At 39.9% G+C, this 15,563-nt stretch overlaps 1 protein-coding gene and 1 long non-coding RNA gene across 24 annotated transcripts in view; one reads left to right on the forward strand and one right to left on the reverse strand.

Annotated features, from left to right (window-relative positions):
* The window catches only part of LOC123611041, a 57,412-nt gene that overhangs the window by 38,381 nt on the left and 3,468 nt on the right, over positions 1-15,563 (forward strand). For both annotated transcript variants that reach the window (XR_006718387.1, XR_006718390.1), the window contains exon 3: positions 15,361-15,433. This is a non-coding gene — a long non-coding RNA (uncharacterized LOC123611041). The remainder of the gene's footprint in view (positions 1-15,360; positions 15,434-15,563) is intronic.
* Positions 1-15,563, reverse strand: part of TENM2 (teneurin transmembrane protein 2) — a 1,977,527-nt gene that overhangs the window by 28,743 nt on the left and 1,933,221 nt on the right. The window lies entirely within an intron of this gene.

Below are 15,563 nucleotides of genomic sequence, written 5' to 3' on the forward strand. Positions count from 1 at the left end.
GTTTCATACAATTGTGGTTGGAAGGTATGCTTGATACAATTTCAATCCTCTTGAATGTATTGAGACCTGTTTTGTGGCTCAACATGTGATCTATCCTGGAGAATACTCCATGTCCACTTGAAAATGATGTGTATTCTGTACTTTTTTTTTTATTCTGTACTTTTTAAATGAAATGTTCTCTCTCTCTCTCTCTATATATATAACTATATGTAACTATATATATAACTATACATATATGTAACTGTATATATACATATATAGTTACATATATATATATATATATATATATATATATATATATATATATGACATTAAGTCTATCTGGTTTAATGTGCCATTTAAGACCAAAATTTCCTTATTAATTTTCTGTTTCCAAAATCTATTCATTGATGTAAGTGGGTTATTAAAATACCCTACTATTATTGGATTACTGTCATTTTCTCCTTTTATGTCCTATTAATATTTAGATGCTCCTATTCTGGCTGTATAAACATTTATGAATGTTACATCTTTCGTGGATTGACTGCTGTAACATTACATCATGCCTTTTTCGTCTTTTGTTACAGTCTTTGTTTTAAAGTCTATTTTGTATGAATAAAAAAATCTTTATTTTTTTTAGAGAAACCATTTATTTTTGAAGGCATGATCAAGCCATTATTTATAATGCTCAACTTAGAAAATCAGAAATTTCAGTGATCACAGCAAAACATGGACAGTTTTTGCAAATTCTAACACATCTATATGACAGAGTTGTGCCTCCAATAAGAAATCCTGCTTTTAAAGGACTTGGAATGGCATAAGGAAACACATATGTGATATTAATCAAAAACAGGAATAAAATTAATTATATAGTGTGGTCTTTACCATGTAAAATATATGAATATGCATTATTAATTTTTGGTTTTTTAGCGGGAGAAATAAGAGCATGCAAATGACTCTTTTAAAAAGGCATTCTCTTTTTACAATAAATGTTAACCTTTTAAAGTAATTTTAATTTTTTAATGTTTATTTATTTTTGAGACAGAGAGAGACAGAGCATGAATGGGGGAGGGTCAGAGAGAGAGGGAGACCCAGAATCTGAAGCAGGCTCCAGGCTCTGAGCTGTCAGCACAGAGCCCGACGTGGGGCTTGAACTCACGGACCATGAGATCATGACCTGAGCCGAAGTTGGATGCTTAACCAACTGAGCCACCCAGGCGCCCCTTAAAGTAATTTTAAAGAACAATTTCTTATATCCTTCAATTTCCTGAAAGAACATTGTTCGTATTTTTTTTTTAATATAATTTATTGTCAAGTCAGCTAACATACAGTGTATACAGTGGCTCTTCACTTCAGGAGTTGATTCCCATGATTCATCACTTACATACAACACCCAGTGCTCATCCCAACAAGTGCCTTCCTCAATGCTTATCCCCCATTTTCCCCTCTCTCCTGCCCTCCTTCCCCATCAACCCTTGGTTGGTTCTCTGTATTTAAAAGTCTCTTATTGTTTGCCTCCCTCTCTGTTTGAAACTCTTTTTTTCCCCTTCCCTTCCCCCCATGGTCTTCTGTTAAGTTTCTCAAATTCTACATATGAGTGAAAACATATGATATCTGTCTTTCTCTGACTGACTTATTTCACTTAGCAAAAAAGGGGGCGTCTCGGTGCCTTAGTCTGTTGAATGTGTGACTCTTGATTTTGGGTCGGGTCATGATCTCAGGGTCATGGAAACGAGCCCTGAATTGGGCTCTGCACGGAGCATGGAGCCTGCTTAAGATTCTCTCTCTCTCTGTCTCTCTGCCCCTCTCTCTTGCTCGTGTGCTCTCTTGCTCTCTAAAATTAAAAAAAGTCTATTTTGTCTGGTATAATTATATTGCTATTCCAGTTTCTTTTTGTTTCCATTTACATGGAATATCTTTTTCCAGCCCTTTACTTTCAGTCTGTGTTTGTCTTTAGGTCTAAAGTTAGTCTCTTGTAGGCAAGATATAGATGGGTCTTTTTTTTTTTTAATGTTTGTTTGTTTATTTTGAGAGACAGACAGAGACTGTGAGTAGGGGAGGAGCAGAGAAAGAGGGAGAGAGAATCCTAAGCAGGCTCTGCACTGTCAGCACAGAGCCTGACATGGGACTCCATCCCACGAACCACAAGATCATGACCTGAGCCAAAATCTAGACTTAGCCCCTCAACCAACTGAGCCACCCAGGCACCCCAGGTCTTGTTTATTATCCATTCAGCTACCCTCTGTATTTTAATTGGAGTATTTATTCATTTACATTTAAAGTAATTATCAATGTTTACTTATTGCCATTTTGTTAATTGTTTTCTCATTGTTTTTGTATTCTCTTGGTCTCTTCCTTTGAAATTTGATGGTTTTCTTTAGTGTTATGTTTCGGCTTTTTTCTCTTTATTTTTTTTGTATATGTATTGTAGGATTTTGTTTTGTGGTCACCATGATGTTCATATATATTTATATATATATAGTATATTTACATATATGCATAGCATACTTACACATACATGTCTGTTTTAAGCTGATAGTTTTTTAAGTCTGAACACATTTTAAAAGCACATTTCAATGCCCTCCCCCATTTTATATTTTGATGTCTTATTTTACATATTTTTATTTTGTGTACACACCTTAACTACTTATTATAGTTGTTAATACTACTTTTGTCTTTTAACTTTCATACTCACTCTTTAAGTGGCCAATTTACTGCTTTTACTGTATTTGCCTTTACCAGTGGGATTTTTTTTTCTTTCATATTTTCTTAAAATTTCTAGTATGGTATTTTCCTTTAGGCTTAAAGAAGATCCTTCAATATTTCTTATAAGGCTGGTTTAGTGGTGATGAACTTTTTAGCTTTTGCTCTGCTGGTGAACGCTTTATCTCTCCTTCAGTTCTGAAAGATAACCTTGCCAGGTAGAGCAAACCTTGTTTGCAAGTTTTTTCTTTTTAGCACTTTAAATATATCCTGTCACTCCTTCTGGCCTGCAAAATTTCTGCTGACAAATTTTCTTTTGCTGCCTTTAAGATTTTCTCTTTAACTTTTGCCATTTTAATTATAATATGTCCTGGTGTAGATCTCATTGAGTTTATCTTGTTTGGAACTTTCTGTCCTACATGGGCTTAGATGTCTGTTTTTCCCTCCACAGGTTAGGGAAGTTTTCAGTCATTATTTCTTCAACTAAATTTTCTGCCCCTTTCTCTCTTTTCCTTCTGGGACCCCTATAATAAATATCAGTATGATCAATGTTGTTCTAGAGGTCCTTTAAACTATTCTCATTTTAAAAAAAAAAATTTTTTTTTAACGTTTTATTTATTTTTGAGACAGAGAGAGACAGAGCATGAACGGGGGAGGGGCAGAGAGAGAGGGAGACACAGAATCGGAAACAGGCTCCAGGCTCTGAGCCATCAGCCCAGAGCCCGACGCGGGGCTCGAACTCACGGACCGCGAGATCGTGACCTGAGCTGAAGTCGGACGCTTAACTGACTGAGCCACCGAGGTGCCCCACTATTCTCATTTTTTAAAATTCTTTTTTCCTTTTGCTGTTCTGATCAGGTGGTTTATACTATTCTCTCTTCCAGGTTGCTGATCTGTTCTGTACCATCTAATCTGCTGTTTAGTGTATTTTTCTAGTGTATTTTTCAGTTCAGTAACTGCATTCTCCAGCTCTGTGACTTCTGTTTGGTACTTTCTTGTATTTTGTAACTCTTTGTTGAAGTTCTCATTGTATTCATCCTTCTTTATCCTGAGTTTAGTGAGCTCTTTATGACCATTACTTTGAACTCTTTATCAGGTAAATTACTTTTTTCTGTTTTTTCCATATGAGGTTTTATCTTGTTCTTTTGTTTAAAATATAGTCCCTTGTCTCCTCATTTTGTTTGACTGTGTGTTTCTTTTTATGAATTAGGTGGAACAGCCAGCTGTCCTAATCTTGAGAGTGGCCTTATGTAGAAATGTCCCCCTGTGTAAACAGTATGTGTCTGGCAGGATGGCTGGAGTTGGAGTGGATGCAGATCAGGGAATCCTGGGGTGCTCTGTGCTGGGGCTGCTCTGTTGAGACAGTTGAGGTGAAGCAGGCATGGGCTTGGGGGTTTCAAGGGTTTTGCCTCTGGCTGTTCCCTAGTAGGATGGCTGTTTGCCTCTGGCTGTTCTCTAGTAGGATGGCATGGGCCAGAGTTCCCACAGTGTGCTGCATCAGTGTATAGGTCTTTCACCTCCTTGGTTAAATGTTTTCCTAATGATTTTATTCTTCATGATGTAATTATAAATGGGCTTGTCTTCTTAATTTCTTTCTAATAGTTCATTATGTATAGAAACAAAACATATTTTTGTGTATTGATTTTTGTATATTGTAACATTTCTGAATTTGTTTTTGCTAACAGTTTTTGATGGAGTCTTTAGGGTTTTCTGTATTTAATATTATGTCATCTGAAGATAGTGACAGTTTTACTTCTTCCTTCCCAATTTGGATGTCTTTTATTTCTTCTTCTTGCCTAACTACTCTGGCTAGGATTTTCAATACTATGTTGAATAAGAGGTGAAAATACAGGTTTGAAGGGATACATGGGATCCCTGTAACATGGGATACCCCAATGTTAATAGCATTATCAACAATACCCAAACTATGGAGATAGCCCAGATGTCCATTGACTGATCAATGAATAAAGAGGTGGTATATATACACAATGGAATATTACTCAGTCATCAAAAATCGGCATTTTCAATGACACGGATGTAGCTAGAATATATTATGCTAAGTGAAATAAATCAATCAGAGATGGAAAAATACCATATGATTTCATTAATATGTGGAATTTAAGAAACAAAACAGATGAACACATGGGAAGGTGAGGGAAGAGGAGAGAGGGAAACAAACCACAAGAGACTCTTAATGATAGAGAACAAACTGAGAGTTGATGGAGGGAGGTGGGTGGGAGATGGGCTAAATGGGTGATGGATTTACATTAAGGAAGGCAATTGTTGTTATGATCACTGGGGGTTTTATGTAATTGATGAATCACTGAATTCTATTCCTGAAACCAATATTTCACTGTATGTTGGCTAACTAAAATTTAAATTAAAAAACAACCCAAAAAACACAAAGACACACACACACACACACACACACACACACACACAAAACAGAGGTGAGAGTAGGCATCTTTGTCTTATTTCTGATCTTGGAGGAAAGGCTTTCAGCTTTTCATCAATGCCTTTGATGTTAATTGTGGGCTTTTCATAAATGGCCTTTATTGTGTTGAAGAATGTTTCCTATGTACCTGCTTGGTTGAGAGTTTTTATCCTAAATGTTGAATTTTGTCAAAAGCTTTTCTGCATCTATTGAGATAATCATATGAGTTTTACACTTAATTTTGTTAATATAATGGGTCATAATGACTGATTTCCACATGTTGAAACATTTTTGTTTCCCTGGATAAAAAACCCCACTTGCTCATGGTGTATGACCCTTTATTATTGAATTTGGTTTGCTAATATTTTGTTGAGAAGTTTTACATCTATGTTCATCAGGGATGTTGCCTGTAATTTTCTTTTCTTGTGGTGTCTTTATCTGGTTTTGGTATCAAGGTAATGCTGGCCTCATAAAATGAGTTTGGAAGAGTTTGCTCCTCTTCCATTTTTGGAAGAGTTTTAGAAGGGTAGGTATTCTTTGTATATCTGGTAGAATTCACCAGTGAAGCCGGACTTTTGTTTGTTGAGAATTTTTATTTTTAATCTTTTTTTTAATGTTTATTTATTTTTGGGAGGGGGGTGCAGAGAGAGAGGGAGACACAGAACCTGAAGCAGGCTCCAGGCTCTGAGCTGTCAGTACAGAGCCTGGTGTGGGGCTCGAGCTCATGAAATGTGAGATCATGACTTGAGGCAAAGTTGGATGCTTAATGAACTAAGCCACCCAAGCACCCCAAGTTTTGGTGTTTCATTTTCATTTCTTTCAAGAAACTTTCTATTTCTCTTTTGAATTCTTCTTTGATTAGTTGGTTGTTCAAAAGAGTGTTATTTAATTTCCATGTATTTGTGAATTTTCCAGTTTTCTTCCCATTACTGATTTCTGGTTTTATATTATTGTGGTTGGAGAAGATGCCCTCTATGATTTCAAACTTCTTGAATTTTCTAAGACCTGTTTTGTGGCCCTACATATGGTCTATCCCCCCAAAATGTTCCATGTGCACTTTAGAAGAATGTGTATTCAGCTGTTGTTGGATAGAAGATTCTGTATATGTCTGTTAGGTCCATTTCGTCTATAATGTTGCTCAGATCCGCTGTTTCCTTATTGCTTCTCTGTATGGATGATTATTGAAAGTGGGGTATTAAAGTCCCCAACTATTACTGTATTGCTGTTTATTTCTCCTTTTAGTTCTGTTAGTTTTTCTTTTATATATTTAGGTGCTCCGCTGTTGGGTAAATAAATATTTACAACTGTTATATCTTCTTGATGGATTGACTACTTTATTACTATATAATGATCTACTTGGCATCTTTCTACTATTTTTAGTTTAAAGTCTATTTTGTCTGATAGAAGTGTAGGGATTCCTGCATTTTTTTGTTGTTGTTGTTAATACATGTTTGAAATCTTTTTTTCATCTCTTCAGTCTCAATGTATATGTGTCTTTAAGCATAACATGAATCTCATGTATACAGGATATTGCTGAATTTTGTTTTTAGCCATCCTGCCATTCTATGACTTTTCATTGCAGAATTTGATGTGTTTATGTTTAAAGTAATTATTAATGGGTAGGACTTGCCATTAAAAAAAATGTTTTCTAGCTGTTTTGTAGATCCGTTGTTATTTCTTATACTACTTTTTGGGGGAGTGCTTGTCTTTTGGTATAAGTATGCTTAGACTTCTTTAATATTTTATTTTGTGTATTCACTATAGGTTTTTCTCTTATTACCCTGAGGGCTACATAAATTATCTTCAAATTATTATAATGTATTTTAAACTGCTACAAACTTAACTTTAATAGAATTCCTAAACTTTATACTTTTACTTCTCTTTCTTGTCACATTTCAGGTTATTTATGTTATAGTTTACATATTTTTTTTATTATGTAACTAATAATAGATTACTGTAGTTAGGGGTTGTTTTAAAACATTTAAAAAATATTTATTTCTGGGGGGGAGGGGCAGAGAGAGAGAAAGGAGAGAGAGAATCCCAAGTAGACTCCTCACTCAGTGTGGAGCCAGATGTAAGGGTTGAGCTCACAAACCGTGAGATCATGACCTGAGCCGAAACTGAGAGTCAGACACATAACCAACTGAGCTACCCAGGTGTACCTTACTACATTTGTTTTATAACTTTTTTTTTTTTAATTTTTTTTTTCAACGTTTATTTATTTTTGGGACAGAGACAGAGCATGAACGGGGGAGGGGCAGAGAGAGAGGGAGACACAGAATCAGAAACAGGCTCCAGGCTCTGAGCCATCAGCCCAGAGCCTGACGCGGGGCTCGAACTCACGGACCGCGAGATCGTGACCTGGCTGAAGTCGGACGCTTAACCGACTGCGCCACCCAGGCGCCCCTATAACTTTTAAACTAGAGTTGTGAATTAGATGCCACCATTAACATATTACAGAATCTAACATTGACTACATATTTACAATTAAAAGGAGTTTTATGCTTTCTTATTTTTTTAACATTTACTTTTAAGTACTCTCTATACCCAATGTGGGGCTCCAAGATCAAGAGTTGTATGCTTCATGGACTGAGCCAGCCAGGCACCCCTCTTTTTTTTTAATATTAATTAGTATCCTTTTGTTTGCAATTAAAGAACTCTGTTTAGCATTTCTTGTAAGGCAGGTGTAGTGGTGATTAACTTCCTCAGCTTTTGTTTGTTTAGGAAAGTCTGTGTTCCCTTGAAAGTAATCTCTACACCCAATGTGGGGCTCAAACTCATGACCTCAAGATCAAGAGTTGCACATTCTACTGACTGAGCCAGCCAGGCACCCCATATCTTTGACTTTTGACAATTTAATTATAATGTGTCTTGGTGTTGGCCTATTCAAAGTCAACTATTTGGGAGGTTTTGGGCCTCATGGATGTCCATTTCTTTCCCCAGGTTTGAGAAGTTTTCAGCCATTATTACTTCAAATATAGTTTCCCTTTCTCTTTGTCTTCTTCCTCTGGAATTCCCCTAATGCAGATATTGTTTCTTTTGAATATGTCTCATAAATTCTGTAGGCTTTCCCTACTCATTTTTATCCTTTTTTCTTTTTACTACTCTGGGTAATTTCAAATGTCCTATATTCCAGGTTATTGATTCTTCTGCATTATCAAGTCTGCCTTTGTAGCACTATACTGAACTCTTCAGTCACTATATTTTTCAGGTCTAGGATTTTTATGTTTTCTATTTTTTTTTAAGTTTATGTATTTTGAGAGAGACAGAGACAGCGTAAGTGGGGGAGGGGCAGAGAGATGGAGAGAGAGAGGAGACAGGATCCCAAGCAAGCTCTGTGCTGCCAGCACAAAGCCCAATGTGGAGCTTGAACCCACGAAACTGCAAGATCATGACCTGAGCTGAAACCAAGAGTCGGATGCTTAACCGACTGAGTCACCCAGGTGCCTAGATGTTTTCTGTTTCTTTGTTGAACTTATCTTGTTCATTAGTTTATTAGTTTCCTTTGGTGGTGTCATATTTACCTGATTTATTGTGATCCTTGATTCCTTGCATTTGTATCTGCACATTTGAGTAAGTGGTCTCGCCTTTAAGACTTCATAGATTTACTTTGGTAAAGACAGTTCTTCACTAGTTAGCCCAGTTTGGGTTTCTGGATATGTCTGATGGTAATGTCCTTGGGCAAGTGGCCTTGCTTCAGGGTTAATTTCTGGGCAAGCAACTACCTGAGCTTTGAAGTCAAGGGTGAGAACAAGTTGCAGTGGACTTCTGGCTTGGTTCCTTGTCCAGTTGAGGCTGTAGGATGGGCTCTGTGGTTTCCTGGTTCTCTGGTCAGGCTTATTAGACTGTTGGGCCTGGGTACTGTATTTAATCAAAAAATGGGACCGTGAATTAGCTTCTCTGCCCTGGCAGGATAGTAGAATGGGATCTAGGTCCTTCACAGCTTATTGTTTAGGAATCCAAATCAGGGAAGAGTTTGCACTGAATTCCCTGTCTACACAGAGTCACTCTTTTTGTTCTGCAGAAGAGGAAAGCCAGGGGCTCTGCATTCTTTCCAAATGCCACTGTAAGAAGGGCAATGCAGCTTCCTATGTGATATGGTTAGGTTCTGTGGTAGGGCAGGCTGAAGGCTGTATTCAGCAATAAGCAGGGCTATGAATTAGTTTCCTTGTCCAGGTGCAGCAGCAGAACTAGTTCCAAAGCTTGTAAGACTCTTTGTGGTCTTGACTCAAGCCAACCCTTGCTCCAAGTTCCTTAGCTGAATAGGGCCACTGGCTTTGCTCTGTAGGCTATCAGCTTGTGTGCTTACCTCTCAGCTTGCTGAGAGGTATATAACCAGACTTCAGACATTGCCACCAGCCCCTCTGGCCAGTCAGGATGTGAAATCACATTCAGCAGTGGGTGTGGTTATGATTTAGCTCCCTTGCCTGGGTAAAGTGAAAGGCCCACTCCAAGAACCTCCAAAATTTTCTGAATAGGCTTTCTGGTTGGTAGTGGCCAGGAGCTATATTAAACAGTGGGTGGGGCTGTGAACTAACTCCTCCTGTGTGGGCATATCCTCCTTGTCTGGTACTGGTTGTACTTTGGGGGTGATCAGCTCTGTCTGCCTTCCTCTTAGCTTTTCATTACTGGGCCATTCAGCTGCCAGGTGGTCTCACCAGCCCTCCCAGTCAGATGGGGCTGGGAGCCACACTCAACAGTGCATGGGGTTATGGTTCAGCTCTCCTGCCTGGGGAGGGGCTCCAGGGCCAGTGAAACTCCTCATTTGAGGACCTACATCAGGCAGATTTGCACCCTGCTGAGTTCCATGTTAAGATTGCACCAACAATTTGGTTCTGCAGATGAGCTGCTGGTTGGGAGTACTACTTGGGCTCTGTGGGTAAGAACTTGATCTGCCAAGATTGGTGTGCTGGCTGTTGGCAAGCTTCTCCTTTTGTCTCTATCATAATCAGTTTCCTAGGGGTCAAGCCCTGCAGATTCTCCTGTAGTCCTTGTGGGGCAAGACTGGAGTAGGAGCTTTCACAAAGTAACCCACAGGCTGCGTGTGTGTGTGTGTGTGTGTGTGTGTGTGTGTGTGTGTGGCTAGATGTCCCATCTGGTTCCCTTTCACCCCTGGAGGACCTGAAGGCTCAAGGGAGACCACTCTACACGGTGTGGCACTGGCCTTGGGGAGGGACAATGTGGTCAATATGTAGCTGTTCCTCTTAGCCTTCTAATCCAATCTGTCTTGGTCTCTGTGGTTCAGGGGAGTACTTCAGCCTCACTCCCATGTTCTAGGATTGTGTCAGTGGTGTCCTGTCCATTAATAGTTGTTATTTATTCTTGAGAGGGGGAGAGCGACTTACGTCATCATCTTGGTGATGTCACTCTGAGTTAGCTTTTGAAATGTGTAATTTCTATAAAAATGTGCAATCCTTCTAATAATTAAGTTTACTGGAAGCTGAGCCAAGGTGTTTAGGCCTGTTGAGTAATCAAGTATCTTTAATTACTAGGGTACCATTTGTGAAGAGGAGATGCCTCGGCTGTGGGGTGTGGGATGCGGGAGGGCTGGAAAGGCATGCTCAGTACTTCCTGGGCATCTGCCTCCAGTTTAGAGTGTGCAGGAGCTTTAATGTAGCCACACTGTTCTTTTATTCTGAATTAAATTACCCATCTAACAATATTTAAATTAACCTTGAGGCTTCCTGGAGAACATAAAAGTTATTTTGAATTATTTTCACTGCCAGGATCAGCACAATTCCCTTCCCAGCCAGCTTGGTAGGTATTCAGTGACAGAGAAACCAATTTTTAAATTAATACAATTTTGTGTTTGTAAGGAAGCCATTATTTTTAATTATCGGGCATTTTCCTCAGCCTGGCTTCCCCAGTTAATAAAACTCAGCTATTTAGCATGGTTTTTATTTTTGCAGAGGGCGGACTTTGGGAAGTAGTTTCCCCTGTGGAATCTCCCCCCAGAATGTTTGATCTCACCAAGTATACGCCTGTCACAAGGAGGCTCGTAAAAAACCCTGAGAAAAGGAAATGCTGTCGTCAAAATGGCCCTGCTGGGCCTATAACCAGTGACTCTAACTTAGCTCGAGGGGCAATGACAGGAGCTGGTGATTTGAGAAACATGAAGGAGGAAATTAACACTGGGCTGGATCCCCTCCAGGAAATGGCACTGTTGCACGGCAGGAGAGGTTTCAGATAGACTTGCAGAGGAATACCTTGCCTGTCGTGTTTTGAGTGTGGGAAACCCCAAAAAGGTGAGGGGGGGAAGAGCTTTCCCATGCCTGGAGGCATTTAAAAGCCAATTTCCTGCCTTGGAGAGTTTAGGTATTCATCTACCCAGAGGAAAAGTGAGGCCAGGATGACATCTTCATTTCCTATATGGGTCAGTCCTCCGGGATTTATAAAGCAGCTCTCCCTAGTTGCCATACAAGACTCAATGCTACATTGGGATCAGTGCTTGTGCAGACAAAACAACTTGCTATAAATTTAATATTAGCTTAAATAATGCATAATTAGAGGGGTAAGCCTCTGCAAACACATTAAATAATGTATTCCCTAAGCAAACATTATTTTTGGATGGTTTGCTGTTTTGGATGATGGTGAGGTGGAAGGGTAGACCTGAATTTGAGCTTCAGTTTTAACTCTGCGGTTTTGACACTGATTGGCTTTGTCATTGCAAAGCAGTCTTTCACCTTGAATGCCTCAGTTTCCTTATCTGTAATGGCCTGTGAGCTGCTGGTGGGTAGGGACTTCCTTTTTCTTAGTGTCCATGTTATTTTTCAAAGTGCTTGGTACTCAGCAAACATTTGTGAATAAGAGGGTTGAATTAGACCCACCATAAGAACCATGGCAACTCTGACGATGTACGGTTCTAATATGGAAAATTGGGAAGAGAAAATGTGATCTCCAAATAGCTGAAGGGCTTCATTCCAAAGAGCAATTAGAGTCATTCTGGGAGGGTCCCCAAATCTGGAATTAATAGAGGTTTCAGAGAGTGGATTTTCATGACGTTAACTTAAAATCCCATTTATCAATTCACTAAATATTTACTGAGCACCTACTATGTGCTTGTTACTGTGATCGACACTTAGGATAGAGCAAGACAATTATGGCTCTTGCTCTTATGGAACTTACAGGTCAGAGGACGGTAAAGACACATGAACCAACCATGAAAATATTAGTGCTGTAAGGAGAGTAAACACTGGGAAGGAGGGAAGGATACTTAGAACTGGGCACACAAGGACCTTTTCTTACAGGAAGTGCTGCCTCAGTGGGGGCTTGAAGGAGGAGTAAGACTTTACAGGTGAGGGCAGGAAAAGAGTTGAAGAGAATAGTCCAGGTGGGGAGGTCAGCAAGTGAAAGCCTGAGTAAGAAGTGAAGGTCCCACACTGGTAGACAACTTAGTTTCAGGTGCTGTGGGAATATTCTAGTAGAGGTGGGCGGTCTGTTGGCATGGATGTGGCAGAAAAGAGAGGCATCTGTATGTAGACTTAGCCCAGGCAGCCTGAACAGACTTGTACCTGTCACCTTTCAACCTGAACTTTCCAGAATGCAAGTATGTTTTTTCCTCCTAGCCTCTAAGGAGGACAGTAGGTAGTCCAGTCTGCAGATGAATGCTCCTTTGCACTCACCAATGTGTCAATCTGGGGAGGACTTGTGTATTTCTAAGCTCCTTACCAGGGTCACTAAGGGCCTCTTCCTGTGACCTTGCCCCTACCTAGTTTGCTCCAGTCACGCTAGCTCTCTTGCTCAAGATATAAGCAACAGTTTCTTCTGCTTCAAGGCATTTGAACATTCTGATACACTGGCATAGGTTTGCCTCCCATCCCATGCCTGGAAAATCCCTATTCTTCAGTTCTCAGCTCAAGTGTCATTTTCTTTCTTTTGAAAAATATATTTATTTATTTTGAAAGAGAGCATGAGTGGGGAGATGGGCAGAGAGAGAAGGAAGAGAGAGATAGACTCCTAACCAGGCACCACACTGTCAGCACAGAGCCTGACGTGGGGCTCTATTCCATGAACCGCAAGATCATAACCTGAGTGAAAATCGAGAATTGGACACTTAACCGACTGAGCTACCCAGGTGGCTCTCAAATGTAATTTTCTTAGTGTGGCCTAACCTAAATCAGATAGTCCCTATTATCTGCACCCTGTATTTTTCTTTATGGCACCCATCACAGTGTCTTTATATTATTTGTTCATTTATTCGATTAAATGTTTCCCTTTGCTAGGGCATGAGGGTCTTTTCACTCTTCCAGCACTCCATCCAAAAATAGGAAGTCACCCAAAAGTAATACTTGGTTGGGGAATACGTTGTTTAACGTGTTTGCAGAGGCTTGCCCTTCTAATTATATATTAAGTTGGTATTAAATTTATCACAAAGTCCTGTCTGCACAGGCACTACTCACATTGAGTCTTGTCTCTTTGGTTCACCAATACACTCTGAGTGCCTAGTACAGTGCCAAAACTCAGATGTTTGGAATATAAAATATTGGTGCAGGATGAAAGCACTGTGGCAGGAAGGGGCTGGTAAAATTCAGGCTTTCATGATAACTGTGAGTGTTAACAGAGCTGCTTGAGTGGGCTCCATGCAGAATTGAGTTCATAAGCATGTGTCTGCATGCACAGTTGCCTCCCATCTCAGTCCTATGTCACTGTCATTTGGCACAAAGGCAAAACTAACACAAGCCAATGTGTAATTACAATGTCATATTAATCACATGAAAACCAAAAACAAAATTACTAACTCCCACCTCTTCTTGGGAAGAACACTAATACCACTATCATGATGGAAGATGATCTTAGAAGTGATTTTTCTTTTGTTCTGCTACCTACTCATGTAGTTGTTTCTTGCTTCTACAGTCTCCCAGCAAATTGTAATCAGGAGGAAATATCCTAGAGGGTGGTTGTATGCTTCCTTTTCAGAGAGAATCATGCACTAAATCCATTTCAGGAAAAAGCTGAAGTTTTAATTCTCAGTAGAAGAGGAGGTTGGTTTCTGTTCTTCCAAAAAATCTAGAAAAAGACTTTCTGGTGGAGCTGCATTAATAAACCCTCAGGGCCAGGAGTTTACCTTACGGATTAGGCTCTGGAGGGATGTAGAATATATTTGGTGTGTGTGTGTATGCGTGAGAGAGAGAGATATTTAACCTGCTATCTTCCTTATTTGGGTGTAGCACCCCATTTCTGTAAGGTTTCCTGTGTTTAGATGGTTTTACTGAGATGTCCATCACAAGATACATGTGTCCATGTGTGACCCAATCCTGGCCAATCATAGATCTGCATCTGTACCAGGTTAGACACCTGGGATTATTACCATTTTTTAAATACAAGTGCTGAGGGAGATCCTTTCCTCTGGGTTCAGTAAGCTAAGTTGATGTCAGCCTGAAGTCAATTTTGGCCAACTCTGCCTGAACCCTCAGTGTGGAGAGGTCATTGGTCTACCACGGGAGAAAATGAGGCCAACTGCCAAGAGAAATAATGCTGGATGAAAGGGGACCATGAGAAAGAGAGAAAAAGAGATATCAGCCTGATGACATCATTTGGGCCTTTGGGGACCCATTAGGCAAGACAATGAATGCCCCTTTTTTATTATGCTAGTTTGAGTGTACTTCTTGTCTTTTGCAGTGGAAAGATTCCTGACAGATATAGGGCAAATGTGTTGGTGAACTCATGCCTGCTTTGGGTGAAAGGTGGCGGGGGAGGGAATTCACACACTTCTTCTAAGGAGGAGCCTTAAGGAGGCATGTCCTCACCTCTTCTTCATCTATTGTCTGAGTGCCTACCACGTGGCACTTGTCACCAGGGATACAGTGGTGAGATGGTTCCTGTGCTCATGGAGCTTATAGATGCCCTGATACAACAGTTTCATGTGCTTTTGCAAGGCTGGGGAGAACAGAGAAAGGAGCGTAGTGGAAAAGACTCTTTCAAATGAGATTACTTGAGACATCCTTAGGAGACATAATGAAAATTATTCTCACATTGAGTTTGGGCCAGGAAGAAGGCACTAGCACTCCAAATTTTGTCGAAGCATCATAAAGTTTTTGGTGGAAGGATGTGGTTCTTTGCTGGTCTATATTTACCATCTTACATTAGACCAGCCTAAATGGAAATGCTATTGACACATTACTCACCTAAGAGATGTTCCTGACTGGATTGCTGGGAGGAGGGCTACCTAGGTGGCTTAGAATTTCACTGGGCACTGGTCTATCATGGTAGCTTCACTGGAAATTTTGGTTTCTTCTGAATCCTAGGGAAGCTCAGAGCCTTGGGGCCTTGCATAATTCAACTGGCCAGACTTCCAGGAGCTTGATAGTCCCTGGAAAGGTAAGTCTGTTGTCTTCAATGCTTGATACCCTCAGTTGCTGCACCACAGGTTCTCTGCAAATTCCCTGCTTTCCATGAAGGAGCAACACTTTCTTCCCTATTCCAAGAGTCAGGGCTGGGGCTGCCAGAA

The sequence above is a fragment of the Leopardus geoffroyi genome, chromosome A1, assembly GCF_018350155.1.
Source record: "Leopardus geoffroyi isolate Oge1 chromosome A1, O.geoffroyi_Oge1_pat1.0, whole genome shotgun sequence".
In the NCBI taxonomy this organism is placed as follows: Eukaryota; Metazoa; Chordata; class Mammalia; order Carnivora; family Felidae; genus Leopardus; species Leopardus geoffroyi.